Genomic DNA, 14,260 nt, shown 5'->3' on the forward strand with positions numbered 1-14,260 from the left:
GAATTATCCCTAGGCAGAAAGTAAAGGTGACGTTTTACCCGTTGCAGAAGTAAGGATGGAAACAGTGCATGTTCTTTCATGTAAAAGATTCAAGCCTGTAGGAGTTCACTCTCTCTTTCTCTCTCTCAGCTACTTATATTCTGAATTTTTGTTCCCATCAGTCACAATAGAGATGAGACTGGACAGCGAGTCACATATTTGGGTATGTAGTAATGAACATACTGGGGATGGGGGAAGGTTGTTCTCTGCTCCACGCCTACCCACACCTCCCCCAGTCATGCACTGCCTACCAGCCAGTCTCCCAATCAGTCCTCCATCCCCCATCATAGGCAGCCACCGAGCTCCTCTTTCCTCTCTAAGGACAAGTGGCTTTCAGAGCAGAGCCTGTGTGTGTGTGTGTGTGTGTGTGTGTGTGTGTGTGTGTGTGTGTGTGTGTGTGTGTGTGTGTGTGAAAGACACAGAGAGAGTAAAACTTGGAGATGAATGGCTCAGTGTTTTTCACACGGATGTGAATGCAATGTGTTGCTCTTGACCGACAGGCGTGCTCATTCACACTCTGCTTTCCCACTTTTCCATCTCATTTCTCTGTCATCCTGTTATGAATACAGGCTTGTGCTCGGAAACCTTCACACAGTCTACACAAATATCTACACAGACCAAAGTGTTAACTTAAAAGGTAACAGCAGTCCAACAATAACACACCGTTTTATGGTGCATTTAAACTAAACACTTCGTGGTCTGCAGGAGTACATTAGGACACGTTCCAACTTGTCTCAGCCCTTTTCTTTTACTTCATTTCTCTGTTGCTGAGGCACTGGCAGAATCCACTTTAGTCAAACAGTTTTCAGGACTTCTTTTTACCAAAGTGTTCTGTGAGTGGAATTTAAGGAAACAGTTGAATAAATTGGTGAGAAAGATAATAAATCATTAGTTTCACTGATTAGTTTCAGTGTGAAAATAGTGTAAATCTCATCCTATAGCCTTAATAACATGAGATCTCAACTAATCAGAACGCCTACTTTGGAGCAATGTGTCCACAGCATTTTCTTCCACCGTCATCACTCAGATCCTTTACTTAATACCAGAAATATAGGAATACTGCTTTACACACAAAAGCCATGGCATTACCAGACCCATAACTACCAGCCAATAGACATCATATCATAGTGGAATTAAAAGCAGCACTACATGAAATGAAATAAAAGAAAGAATATTGAAATATGAAACAGAATAAAAGTTTAAGTCTGAATGAAATTCAATACAGAAACTAGAAGAACAAAAACAATAACTCGTGCATAAAAACTGAAAAGTGGAATTAAAAGCTGTGCAAGAGTTATGTTTTTAAAAAGCACAACACAAAGAAGACCTTGTGGTAGAAAACATGTCTTTGGCTGTATGGAGAACAGAGCATCACAGCCCGAAGAGCTTAATCACCCCACAAAAGTCATTTGTAGCCTTCACTAGTGCCATTTCTGACTGAAGCTTAGCCGGTTCAAGCAAAAGCTTTTTAACTAGGAGCAGCCAGCATGGAGTACATGTCCTGCTATAAATTAATCATATTTAAAATTGAACAATGAATTAATGACGAGTCTATCCATGGTCAGTTTAGTTAGAATGGAGTCTGATAGACATGTTGAAAGTTTGGAGGAAGGACTCGTGAAAGTTAGTTTGGAAAGGCTGTCTGTAGTCACTGAAGTTGCTGTGTTGAATGGTACAGTATGGTGGAAGCATTTAGCCCATATAGCTCTGAGGCTATGACAATTACTGGCATGTCAAGCCTTCTCACAGCACAAACTCCAAATCCCAACCTTCCACCAACATTCTACAATACACCAACATTTAATTAAATAAATATATACATACATTTGACCATTTTCATACAATTAAATATTTTAGATGAAATATTCTACACTTTACCCTTACACCTTAACATTTGCCCAAACACCCTGGAGAGGACACAGAAAAGACATGTGACACATTTGCCTAAGTTCTCCTAAATGGTAAACCTTATTTGCTCCCAGTGACAATTCTTTCCTTCTCACAGACAACCACTACATTTCTTGATGAGGAGCAGCTGTGCAGGACCTGGAACAAAGGCTACCTGCGAATTGTTAAAATACTCAATAAATATTCAATAAATAATTAAACCTCTTGTGTGTAAATGTTATTGATGTGCAAATATTGCTTAACCCTCTGGGCTCTATCCTGGCCATTTGTGGCCACTTCACTTTTCTTTTTTCAACCATTTTCGTTCTGTTAATGCAAGTGGAATGAAACTTCCCAAAGGTGTGTATTTCTTTCAGACTTTTTAATTTTCAACATCAGCTCCTTAATAATATCAATAATATTCACTATACACCATATACACTATATCATGCAATTTAGGTAAAATTGCTTTCATTCTAAACTCAACACATGAAAATTGTAGTTTTTAATGTTTTTTTACCAAATTACATCATTTACCCATTTTTGGCCAAACAAGCGATTTCATGTAACATTCCTAGTTTCTAGTAGCGGCCTTTGATGGCCTACCACACTCCAATAGACCAAAATAATGAAACAATTTTGACATAGGTTTGATCTTAAGGATCTAATAGTTTGTGTTTGTGCATGACATTGCAGCACAAACATGTATTTGCAAGATAGACTGGAATAAATAATGATGCATTAAACATTACATAGGCTGCAGTGAATTTCTGTGGATGCAGGATATTGAGCTTTGAGGTTCCCAGTCAAACTCAGCTTTGAAGAACATGTTAAAAGCAGTTTTACTCTTGTATTTTTCATAAAAAGATACCATACCCAAAATATCAACTCTAGAAACAAAAACAAAAACAACCCAATCACAGGACATTTTACAGAGTTCAAACCTGCAGCTGCAGCTGCAGCGCAAACAACAACAAACACAGTTTGTAAACGTGTCCTGGAGTTTCTGCAGGTGCAGACAGAGCTACTGCTATAAGTAAGCCTAACAGCTTCCAGATCATTTATTCTGGCTGTATGGCAAGAAGGTCATCACTGCTTCAAGCACTGCCTATATGATCTGGTCAGAGAGCAAGGACAGCAGCAGTCATCTGTCCTTGAAGAAAAGTCATCTGCCCAAGATGAAGAAACTTCCTCTCCAGAAGATGAGGGGACAATCTCCAAAGAAGCTGACTGCATCACCACTGATGAAGAGTACTAGCCAGTGCCTGAATCCTCTTCTTTGGGGGAAGATTGGGGTTGGGGGGCATGGAGGTGGAGGCCGAGCAGCTGATGGAAAAGAACATACACTCAAAAAAATAACTCTTTAAATGAACATAAAAAAATCATGGAAAGAATTTCCACGTGATTAAATTGCTTTATTTTAGCATTATGCAATTCTGTTACTCCAACTTAATGCACTCAAGTTGGACCAACTTAATTAAAGATTGATGAATCAACGTATTTACTGCATTTTGATCCAATATATTTTAATAGTGTTGATCCAACTTAAAGAGTTTTGTTCCAACTCAATTCAGTAGGTTTTCTCCAACTAATTTACTAAATTTGGTCCCAGCTTAAGTTAATTGAGTTGAACCAACTCATACAAATTAAGTTATTCCAACACAAGTCTTTAATGCTAATAGAAAGCAATTTAATCACGTGGAAATTCTTTCCATGATTATTTTAAGTTAATTTAAAGAGTAATTTTTTGGAGCATTTAACAAAGTCTAGAGTCTGGTTAACATACATTTCACTATTACATCTAAAAGGTAAATAAAAATTTGTCATACACATCTTTTTGTTTTCTCCAATTTATTGAATTTATAGCAAATTTCACATAATGTATAAAGAATACATGAAATGCAAGTACAAGTTACATAACAGAAAAAAAGTAGTGGACAAAGTGGAAAGTTAACCTGTTAAAACAATTTTTTAACAACAATGAATGGCTGAAGCAGGTGATGACCAATACAACTACTTTGAAGGTCAACAGATGCACTTTCAAAAAAGAAAATATCTGCAATTATTTTAGGTTCATGGTCCAGATACATGGTGTAGCTGTTGTAATGGGAACATTTCTCAACGAGAAAATAGTGTTTTGAGAACCTGTACTTTGTGTGCTGTTGGATAGTTCGTGTGCATCTAATTCCATAAGAATCTTGTGCAGGACCTCAAAGGTGTACCTGAGTTCCAGAGGGTAGCTCAGGTTCAGTGAATAGACCAGACCAAGCAACATTGTCACTGCAAAAACTACATTGCCCAACTCAACCATCACTTCCACCCCCTCTAGAACAATCACAACATCCTGAGGGTCATCGCCAGGCTCCGCACCCTCTGATCGAAAGACACAGATTCCAAAGACTGTCTCTGCTATGGCAGTGGCGATGCTTTTTATCAACTTCCTGTGACAATAAAACAAACAAAAAAAAGATAATGATTTCTCACTAATGTCCATTGCAAACAGTTTTAAAAGTAAATATCTGTTTTACATTAATGTAAAATACCTAAAAGCTTTATTCATTCAAGCCTTATAATAATGTAAATGTAATCAAAAATGACTGCCCGATATTTTTCCTGACTCATGAGAAGTTCATTCAATACCTCAACAATGTCCTGTCTTTCAAAATCTTGTGATAGGGGTGACTGTGGCACAGGAGGTAGAGCAAGTTGTCTACTGGTTTAATCCCTGGCTTCTCTAATCTGATACTAAAACTATCAATGGGTAACATACTGAACCCCAAGTTGCTCCTGATACATCCATTGAAGTGTAAATGTTACATAAAAATCTTGTATGAATGTGTGTATGAATGAGGTTATTATAATGATATTATAATAATGATAGTATAAAACACTCAAGAATGGTGTGTGTAGTATCCAGTGAGAAACTTAAAGCTCTTACTTTTCCTATTTTAAAAGGTATTTTTTACAGCCATCGGTAATTTATAGGAAAACCCCATCCCCTGAAACTTTTTGTATGTAGTTCAAGCTTATCTTTGATCATCTCCTTAGTTAAGGATACAGGCAAGTTAACATACCAGGTAATCCTTCACCAGCTTCTCAGGATCTTCATTCAGGTACACGCAAAGACCTTTGGCGATGTATTCTCTTCTGATTTCAACAGCATCAGTCTTTATACACAGAGGGGGAAAAAAACAAATATATACGGAAATCCATCTCAACGACCTAGCAGTGGGATTAAAGAACTTTTAGTTGAATTACCAGGAATTTGTGAGAAATACAGAGGCTATTGTTTTACAGTCTTAATCTTTTCAAATAGTATTTATGCATTTTAGACAAGTCTGTCATTTTAATATTGTTTTGTAATTTGTGTATTAATTTAATCATGCCATACCCCCAATTCAAGAAAGTTTAGATGATGTGTACATAAAATCAGAATGCAATGTTTTCTTGGTCTCAAAACTATATGTCACTTACAAATGAATATATTACATTTTTAACATGGGAATGTGATAATTTTTAAGAAAAATATTAGCTCACCATGAATTTGATGAACTGGCCTGCCAGCTCTCCAGACCTTTCACCACCTGATAAGATTAAACATTTATTATCTTTACAGGAGGGAACTGCAAGTCTCCAAGTTTATTAAGTAGAAAAATATTTAATTTCAAAAAAATTAAAAAACAGGAAAACATATCTGTTCATGTTTTGTCTTTCCTCCTCAGTGTACTAAAAACACATAAATTGTTAAATAAACCACTGTCCATCAGTTGCAACTTACAAACTTACAAATTTCAACAACCCACACGTAAAATGTAAATTTATCACAACAGTCTCTGTGGTAGAGCCAAACTAGCTTATGTGCAGAGGTTAAGTTATAAACAATATCTATATTTGGAGTAGCTAATTCTTTCATATTAGGCTATTGTGCTAGCATGACATTGTGCTATATTCTTGCACTAACGTGTTAGCTAGCTAGAATGGCATAAACAAACAGATATTTTTAAAAAAAAAAACAAAAAAACAAATGTGAATAAATAGAACTGAAAAGAATCGACAAACTAATGATACCTTTGTGCAAAAAGTATTTTCATCAAGATGGATAAAGATAGATTCACTCTTACCTTTCCAAGATGACCTTGAAGCAAACCATGTGCTTTCCTGCCTCTTGTTGTTTAGAATCTCACGTGATCTTGTGATATCGCGAGTCTTTAAGGCAGCTAACCACTCTTGTTAGATTTTATCATGTCATATCAACAAGAATAAATTTAAGAGGCGCTAAGTTGGTAAATTTCTTGTAGATCTTATATGATTTTATTACGTTCACCTTAGAAACATAAATTCATTGTGTTCAAATTACATGTTAGAGTCTTGTAAATGCAATAACCACCAAATTTCACTTTTTTGAGTGTAGGAGCATTTTCTGAGACCGAGGAGAGTGACTGAGTGGATCCCTCATGAAAGGAAAACCACTGAAGAGAGACTGCTCTACAATCCAGTGCCCACTGGTATCAAACCAGGGCTCAGCCTGTATGCAGTTTCATGCATTAGCAGCCTGAGATCTACTTTTGACTTTTTTTTATAACAAAGGAGATCTTTTAGCTGCTGTGCACCCTTACAAAGCTGCACGGGAGGCCAAGGTGTGAGGATTGGAGGATTATAGATGAAGTGGAGATGTGAGCCTAAACCAGAATAAAGCAATACATAGCATGTTGGATGACAACACTGGAAGTTCTCAGGAAGTAAAGAAGGGAAAGGGGTTCAGACTCCAACTGACGGAGGAGCTCCGAGGACAACGTCTTTCCTTTGGTCACCTTGGCAGAGGAATTCCTCAGATGAAAACTGGCACAGGGGAAACAACCCAGAGCTTCCTCCCCAGCTCCTCCAGTTGCAACAGAGGAAGATTTTGTTGTCTGTCTTTGGCTTCACCAAAACTACCACAGCGATATCCCACATGCCAAAGCAACAGAGGAATGTGCTTCTTTTGACAGCAACACACAAGGAACCAGCAGTCAGTGATGGGGAATAAAGGATGCGTGAAAGCAAGAAGCAATCCTGGACTACAATAGGCACAAATATTGCTTGGATAACTTAGAGGGTGTTGGCACCTCGAGTTGTAGAAGGAAAACTAACTGATGGCTGATGGCTCTTTTCTCCAATCTCCTGGATGTCTTGGGATACGATGCCTTTGTCCCACCGGAAACAACTTCACTGAAGTGGGGGAGTCCTCTACAACCTACAAATGAAGAGTGATGCTGGGAGAGCTGGGACACATGCTGGTGACCTCAACAACTGCAAGACACACTTGTCCCTGATTCTCAGCCACTTCTGCCATTGATCTCAAGATACATTAGTCTGAACCAGAGTGTGACCCACACCCCACCAACGAAATGAGAAGAAGGTGCAAAAGGCGCACCTCCAGGATTGTAACAGCAGCCCCTTGTACCAGGTGTAGAAAGTGTGCCTATAAAAACCACTCTACTGTGGTTAGTACATCTTGCTGCTAATGAGGATGCACACAGAAGAACACACATAGTGGAATATAAATTTTGATCATTTTATTGGTCATTTCAGTGGTTATTTGGTCATTAAATTGCTTTTCTGGCCAATAACACACCTTTTGTGATTTTCTTTTTGGTCATTTATCCCCTCCCCAAAGAAAAAAATAATAATAAAGTAAAAATAAATCATTATTACTGTTACTGTTACTGACCTGCAATGATGACCTGCATCATTCATATGCTAAAAAATCTGAACTTTATTACTATTTTCCCCCAAAAGCGTAGTAATAATACATAATATTATTACTACGCTTTTCAAAGGGTATAATATCTGAATTTGAATTATGTTTTGGTTTTCATGACTAGGACCGGTGCTAATCTAAAAAATCAAGTCCAAAAAAGTGGAAATTATTCTTAATATATATTAATTTTATAGCATTTTGTAAACGTAAACAGGGGGTGGCCATTTTTGGCCACGAACAAGCTGAGAGGGAGTTTTTATGTTTTTGCTCTCCCTGCACAAAAATAACAATGCATTATAATCAATGTTGATGTGAATCAATTACATGCCCCAGACTCTACTATTAATAATACAAGAAATTCCAGTAGCAATGCAATTATAGAAAATTGCGAGATGTGATGTTGTCTTCCAGCTAGTGCAGTGGACAAACAAACTGGTGTTTAAAGGGTTAAAAATGTGAAAAGTAATAACTATTTTATATTTATGAAAAAAACTGAAGTTAGTTAAAAGCTTTATGCAGAAAAAATGGCAAAAAAACCCATAAAAGTAATAAAACCTAATCTGTTGGTGGACACTTTTGGCCACAAACAAGCTGAAAGGGTCGTGATTTTGAACAAACCCAGAGGGTTAAAGTGTGATGTTACATAAAGTGCTCCTAAAGTGCTGTACAAGTTATAATACAAGTAAGGGAGTACTCTTCCTTACAAGGATAACAAGGCTTTTTAAAATGGGGGAACAAACCTGAGAACGGCTTGGACCCAAGGGCACTGGATGTCTCTGGGCCACTCACCTGAAGGAGAGGTGCTTGATCAGTCATTGGTTGTGTTGTACATGCAAGCAGCCAGAGAAGGGTGATAGATTACAATAATGTTTAATATTTTTAATGTGCATGATATAAAGCTAAGAAGCTAAGACTATGAAGTGGCATGAAAAGAAAACAGGAACCCAACCCTATATTAATAAAATGTGGCTTCTATCTTCTCGAGAGATATTCTTGTGTAGACTATATGTAAATATACTTTCTTTGATGTTTCAGTGAGGTTTTGAGGATCTTTGCATAATCAAAAAGAAATAATTCAGTTATCTGAAATAGCAATGTCTAAAAAATATGATCTTATTTTTTTTGCACTAATTTCATCTGTGCTGTAGTGTGTGCATCGCGTACAACTCTTTTGTGACACAAAAAGAGCTCCATGCTCTGGATGCAAATGTCCCTGATAAATATACATGATTATTATAATATGAGTGTACATAGTGAGAGCAGAACAGACTCTACTGTCTTGTATTAGAGCTCGGGGGGATTTAACAAGTGCCGTGGTGGGTGGGGCTGAGTGTGATCTTTGAAGTTTATCTAGCTTCAACCCTCATTACAGGAGAATTAAAAAGGGTAAGATAAAAGGCTTCTTTTCACAGGAGAAGACAAAGATTCAGAGAGAGACTCTCCTTGAGGATAAAAAGTGTGTGGAGCGGGTTTTGTGATCTCTGTGTGGTCTCTGTTGATCCGCAGTGTGACATGGCATCTCTAAACTGAACAGTGGATAAGAACTGCACCCTGAATAACACCACAGTCATCCCACACAACAAACAGTTCCAGTCACGCTGACTTAATGTGTTGTGAATGTTTGTTTCATGGTTCACTATAGTAAACAACTGCTGCTTGTTTGTTTTTTCAAACCAGTCAGCAAAAGATTATCTATTAATATTTCTGTATGTTGACTTTATGAATTCTCAGCAACATACATTTGCAATATTGAAAGAGTTATTCTGATGATTGTGTTTTTATCACATATTTGGCCCTTTGAGTCTCTCTGAATATATTTGATCTCAGATAGATTCCTGGGGCTGGAAAAATGGACGTCAGTTTTTCTTAAAGCAGGACTATTTGATGTAATAAAGTCTATGGTCACACTGGCAGATGTAGTCCATGCATGTTTCCTGTTGGCCAGAAGGGGTCTGCCATGCATCAGCCGGCTCTCTAGCAACTGATGCTGCATTCAGGAACTGGTGGAAGTACAGACTTTACACTATTGTTATTGCGTTCAATAAACTTTCCATCCTAACAGTCACTGGTTTTTGTACTACAAATATGAAAATGGAGTGAAAGTTATCTATTTAAATTCGCAGGTTGTGGTCTGGTGAACAACAAAAGACAAAACCACTCAAAATCTTTTAAGAAGCACATATTGGTGTTGGTCAAGTTACTTGAAAATAGTAATTAGTTACTAATTACTCATTACTTCTCCAAGAAAGTAACGACTTTACTGATGACTTATTTTCAAAAGTAATTAGTTACTTTATTACATAGTTACTTTTTAAAAACATGATACACAATCTGAATGCGTAATAAAGCAACAGACTTTTTCTATTTTGTCTGCAGCGGTCATGTCAGTGGGGGGATCCCGGGGTTTCTCTGTGAATTTCACATTCTCACTGTGCAGCTAAAGCTGGTCACTGCTATTTAACACAGATTACCTTACGTTCGCACGTGGTTATGTAAAATACGAGGAGCACTTGAAGGGAGCGTCATGTGTCCTCCCTTCGCCAGCCCCCTTTTTACGCCTGTGGAGAGCTGGGCGCTGAGCGAAGTATTCTCACTGTTGCTTACAGGGCGCATGTGGAGGCAGAGAGCTGCTGAATGAAACCAAGCAGAGAACCAGGAGAAACTTTTTTTTTTGCTACATGGCGTAACCACGCTGTTTTTCATCAGTAAATTAGGTGTGTAAAGTTGTGAAAGTTGGACGCCTGACAGGAAATTTCCAAGCATGGACTGAGCGGCAGGAATATCGAGGAGGATTCGCTTTCTTGCCCGCTAATTTGTCTGCACAAGCACCGGCTGCGGAAAAATTGGATACTTTACTAAAACTTCGCTGTAAGGAGGAGTAAACCAGAGCTGAGTGACCGAAGAGTTGTACACAGAGCACGGTGAGTGTGGGTGAGGGCTGTGCTGTGAGTCTCTGAAAATCTGTCCCATTGAAATCAAACTGGGATTTTTTTCCCACTTGTTTTCCTCTAAGTGTTCAAACTTCTGCCTTGTGATCAGTAATGTCGGGGAAATGGGTGAAAACCTTTATTTACCAATATTTATGTGGATTTCACACAAATCCACACACACGTGCTCCTTATTGGTTATTTACAGACTTTTCGCTATTAGTGGTGGAGCAGTTGGAGCAGGTTGATGAGAGTTGGGTTAGCTAGCGTTGAAGTGAACTCACTCCGTAACGTCCTCCAGGAACCGCTGCTCCACTCCTTGCTTTTTATGGGACATTATGCGTCTTTTTTTATTTTATTTTATTACTTGAGTGCAAATTTTAGTTTTTCAAAATAAAATGTCAGAGTCAGTTTTGAGCCCAAACTAGCATAAAAATATTTAATCCCATCATAAGACAACAGTTTGTTCTCAACGCGAAAGTGTTGCCTGGAGAGGCTTTTAATCGGAAAACCAGAAGAGAGAGATCTTGTCCTCATCTATTAATGATATTCTTTAAAGGCAAAGGTCAGATCTGGGTCTGTGTTAGTTTGTAGCTGCTTGTGTAAAATGTCATTATGATATTAATATACACTCTGGTACAGGTGTCACGGGGGCTCTCCAAAAGAGGGACTGTGAGTGTGTGACCATGGATCATGCTCGGCCTGTCTTGTGTAGTGTCTTTTATTGCCTCATCACAGAGCTGAAGGTTTATTACGATCCTCCTAATTATAATGGCAATAATTGCTCATGTATTTCAGAGTGTTGCCAAGGCTGGGAGAACCATCATGAGCTGCTTGTTGCTGTTAGCATCTTGAAATAAAAAGTGACTGGCAGTCTTTCTTCAGGTTTTCAAGCAGCTAAATTGTGAAAGCCAGAGGCTGCAGCGATGCAGGGCGGTACAGCAAAACAACAACCAAACATGGACTTTAGTTCAGACTCTGGTGTAGTCCAGCTGACTGAGTCAAAGTTTTGTTTTTCTCTTTTTTCCCATCTGATAAAACTCGTCACTTCTTGCAGTCTTTGTATAGTTCTTTCATCATGTGTTGGTATTACAACAGCTAAAGTAGGGTCTGGCTGACTTAAGTGGGGCACGTATTTTCATTGTCCCTGAGTGAAATGCTGTTGACCAGCAAAACCAGTAGCTGACATGTTTTCTTGCTTGTACATGGATACAGTCAGTCAGCAGGAAACGGAGCTTTCTGGTCTTGTGAAATGAGCTTGTAAATGTCCTCATTATGGGGTCCTTATGGGGTATAAATGCTCGACCTCCAGCGGCCAAAAATGGAAGAAAATTGGAGTTTTAAAAAGGTGCAAGATAAATGAACAGCTATTTATTGTTGCAGTAATTTTAGTTTAGAATATGCACAGGAGAAAACTTTACATGAAAATATCAGTGCTTGGTTGCCATTTTCTTCAGATGTTTCATTCTAACAGTATAGTAGCAAGTGTGCTCTTACCTTTCTGTACCTACAGCTTTTTGACTTGATTTCTCGGTATAACTGAACAGGTCTCATGCATAACAGGACTGACTTAAGTAATAATTGGTAAGCGCCTTGAAAGATGTCAGCATTCAACAGCCAGGATTTGTAGCAACAGAGGTTGTTAAGTGCCTCTCTAATAAACCACACTCACCTCACAAACTCTCTCACAAGCAAGGTGCCAGAGGTCAAAAGGTGATGGGGGCTGGGTGTTGAATGCTCTCGTTTTGGCAAATGGAGGAGCATGTGGTGTCAAAACCAATATCCTCACAGCAAACTATTGTCAGGTGGTGTCATGAGCTGAAGTGAAGGCAAACACTGCCTTATGAGATAAAGGAACAGCTTTGTATCGGTTAGTGTCTGCTGTCATTCTTGTAATGAACAGGTGGGGAGAATTCAAGGCCGGATGAAGGTTTGATGAACTGTGGATGGCTGTTCACAGCAGCAGCTCATCAGTTTAGGCGTTGATGAAGCATCTGTGAATACTGTACGGAAAGTGTGACGTTTTCTCTAAAAGGTACCAAGTGGTTATTGTTGGGGTATGCCTGAAATCAGCAAATGTTTACAGGTTAAAGGAAGGCAGGGGGAAGGTGTAATTTTAGTTTAAAGATGGGATAAAGGGAGACATTTTCAGATCGTTTTCTCTTTGAAGTCTTGGTTGTGAAAAATGTAGAAAAAGAGGAGGAAGTTTATACTCGGCCTCCTTTGTCACCTCTGTATTGCCAGCCTTGTCACAGCTTGAAGGTTAAGCCTAGATTATACTCTGCTGGAAACCTGTTGGCCGAGTCGTCCTTCCTGTTACACTTTTTTGACATCCGCTTGAAGTCTGACGCCTGGTCAGCATAGTGGATGCATTGTAATGTAAATTGTCTGCACCGTTTGGAAAAAATAATAAATAAAGGAAAAACCACCACGCTCACGGACATCGTTGCAGGTTGCATTGACCCAACCTATAGTTAATTTTCTTGGGTAGTGCACGTCAGGTTGAGTGGAGGGTTAAGAGGGGTTTCCAGCTACGGTCGAAGGGACAACGTAGATTTCCCACTGAAGTCAACTGTAAGCACAAAAGTAGTCTAGCCAGTTTTTCCCCTGGACATTTTAAGTGAAAAATAACTGCTTAACACTTTAACAGTGGCTAAAGTAACCTTGTAAAATATTTCTGACTGGGATTGTAGGTGAAGCTTTTAATAATCTGCTTAAAGTTTTGGTTTTCCACTTATGTATCAGTAATTTCCATCTACCGTTTGCTCTTCCTGTCGTGTGGAGTGGAACTAGCGATTATTCCAGTGATGCTCATTTGAGTCAGTCATTTTGGTCACACATCACCACCTGCTAGTATCTTCTCCTTTGTAACCTGGTTGTATTTGATGGCGTATTTTTGCCTGAAGTGGTGAAACATATTTATGGCTTCCACCTTCAGCGGGAACAGTTTTCTCACATAGTTTGCAGACTACAGTGCTTTGTTGGAGGCTCTCTTTTAGGTACTGAATTGTGATTAGAGGCTGACACAGGGCTCTCAGGCATGTAGGCATGATATGGCACAGCTCTAGTTTTTATTGCAGATGACAGGAAAGGACAACTCTCAGCCAGTCTGGTCACCTCAATAGCGATCAGAGTAGAAATTATTTGTAATGGCAGCAAGATATGAACACTCTTCTTGTCTGGCGGGGGTCGGGGGCTCCTCCACTCCAGTGGCCAGATTAAATACTCAATTTAATTATGTCACTGAGCATTAAGTCAATAACCTTATCGGAGTGGTCCGGCTGTTTAATGGAGCTTTGTGGGCCAACAGATGCACCAAGATTAAGGACTATATGCTGGTGTTGCAAACCCTGAGAGGAGGGATAAAAGACAGACATGGAATCTGATACATGAGCCCCTACTGCGCGGTGCCATACGTTTCACCACAGACTGATGCAAATCAATTGAAGAGATCCCGTAGTGTTACAGCTAGGGTTATTTATATAAGGTTGAATCAGAAGTTGATAATAAAAATTACTATTACATTAGATACTCATTTGCAACAGTATTGATACCAAGAATGCCGTCTTTGCCTCCTCCGGCTGTCACACAACGTTACCCAGCAGACACCAACACTGTCTGCTGGGTAACTGGTCAAAAATGCCGGGATACTAATTCATTATTATCA

At 38.8% G+C, this 14,260-nt stretch overlaps 1 protein-coding gene and 1 long non-coding RNA gene across 4 annotated transcripts in view; one reads left to right on the top strand and one right to left on the bottom strand.

Moving 5' to 3' along the window:
* Positions 1-2,347: 2,347 nt before the first annotated feature.
* LOC147329814 (uncharacterized) lies at positions 2,348-6,216 on the bottom strand. Its single transcript, XR_015129221.1, has 4 exons — positions 6,048-6,216; positions 5,464-5,510; positions 5,001-5,093; positions 2,348-4,367 (listed from the first exon to the last, which is right to left on the bottom strand). It is a non-coding gene; the product is annotated as an uncharacterized LOC147329814 (long non-coding RNA).
* A 4,013-nt stretch (positions 6,217-10,229) lies between these two features.
* plxnb1b (plexin b1b) overlaps positions 10,230-14,260 on the top strand; it is a 98,263-nt gene continuing 94,232 nt past the window's right edge. For all 3 annotated transcript variants that reach the window (XM_086291153.1, XM_086291152.1, XM_086291154.1), the window contains exon 1: positions 10,230-10,587. The gene's annotated coding sequence lies outside the window, so the exon portion shown is untranslated. The remainder of the gene's footprint in view (positions 10,588-14,260) is intronic.

Source organism: Aulonocara sp. 'chitande type north' Nkhata Bay, linkage group LG5, assembly GCF_057382095.1.
Source record: "Aulonocara sp. 'chitande type north' Nkhata Bay isolate Kocher_YH1m ecotype deep benthic linkage group LG5, A_spYH_male_GT1.1, whole genome shotgun sequence".
In the NCBI taxonomy this organism is placed as follows: Eukaryota; Metazoa; Chordata; class Actinopteri; order Cichliformes; family Cichlidae; genus Aulonocara; species Aulonocara sp. 'chitande type north' Nkhata Bay.